General features: G+C 38.5%; 1 protein-coding gene across 1 annotated transcript in view; it reads right to left on the reverse strand.

The window, feature by feature from the left end:
• LOC133657091 (leucine-rich melanocyte differentiation-associated protein-like) overlaps positions 1-1,604 on the reverse strand; it is a 1,129,882-nt gene that overhangs the window by 512,189 nt on the left and 616,089 nt on the right.

Raw genomic sequence — 1,604 nt, forward strand, 5'->3', positions numbered from 1 at the left:
CGACGGACATCCCTAGTTTTTTCATTTATTAGTACCTTGGTACTAATGAATGACCTTATTAGTAGCGGTATACCGTACAACCCCAGGTGGCATCACTACAGAAAAGTAAACAAAACACAAAACTGGGCTGGAGTCTGGAAGACATTGGCTTGCAACCATGCGTGATGAGGGTTTGAAGACCAAATTGATGGACTTTTGAGGCGTGCGACGGTAATTGCAATGTTTGGACTGTGCATGAGTGTGTTGTGTCTCCACCTGCTGCACACACACACACACACACACACACACACACACACACACACTGACAGCTCCATGCCGTCCAGGCACAGCAAATCAAAGCGGAGCAGTGCGAGACTCCAGCCAGCATCTGGTTATCAAGCATCCAGATGGCTCCCGCTTGTCTCCAAGCTGACAACTTTGCTCCTCTCCATTATCAAACACTCGCAATTAACCACAGCCAAGTAGGTGTTAATTAGACATAATGAAGCAATCTCTGTTTGGTCGGAGTCTACTATTTGCCAATTGCTTGTCATTACAGGCCCTGAGCACTTTTAGTGGAAACTCTGCAGGCGACGTGACACCAAGACTTGAATAAAGTAAACAAAAGAAACATGTTTTAAACTTAATTATGTAAAACAGCTAGCATCAGCTAAGGGATAGCTGCCCAGACTGACCCTATAAATCATATATATATAGGGATGTCCGATAATGGTTTTTGCCGATATCCATATTCCAATATTGTCTAACTCTTAATTACCGATACGATATCAATCGGTACCGATATATACAGTCGTGGAATTAACACATTATTATGCCTAATTTGGACAACCAGGTATGGTGAGATAAGGTCCTTTTAAAAAAATACAATAAAATAACATAAATAAATTAAATACATTTTCTTGAATAAAAAAGAAATTAAAACAATATAAAAACAGTTACATAGAAACTAGTAATGAATGAAAATGAGTAAAATTAACTGTAAAGGTTAGTACTATTAGTGGAGCAGCAGCACGCACAATCATGTGTGCTTACGGACTGTATCCCTTGCAGAACTGTGTTAATATAAACTACCATTCAAAAGTTTGGTCACATTAAAATGTCCTTATTTTTCAATGAAGATAACTTGAAACTAGTCTTAACTTTAAAGAAATACACTCTATACATTGCTAATGTGGTAAATGACTATTCTAGCTGCAAATGTCTGGTTTTTGGTGCAATATCTACATAGGCGTATAGAGGCCCATTTCCAGCAACTATCGCTCCAGTGTTCTAATGGTACAATGTGTTTGCTCATTGGCTCAGAAGGCTAATAGATGATTAGAAAACCTTGTGCAATCATGTTCACACTCTGAAAACAGTTTGGCTCGTTACAGAAGCTACAAACTGACCTTCCTTTGGCAGATGAGTTTCTGGAGCATCACATTTGTGGGGTCAATTAAACGCTCAAAATGGCCAGAAAAAGAGAACTTTCGTCTGAAACTCGACAGTCTATTCTTGTTCTTAGAAATGAAGGCTATTCCACAAAATTGTTCGGGTGACCCAAACTTTTGAACGGTAGTGTATATATATATATATATATATAGTGTATATATTACGGACTGTAT

The sequence above is a fragment of the Entelurus aequoreus genome, linkage group LG09, assembly GCF_033978785.1.
Source record: "Entelurus aequoreus isolate RoL-2023_Sb linkage group LG09, RoL_Eaeq_v1.1, whole genome shotgun sequence".
NCBI lineage: Eukaryota > Metazoa > Chordata > Actinopteri > Syngnathiformes > Syngnathidae > Entelurus > Entelurus aequoreus.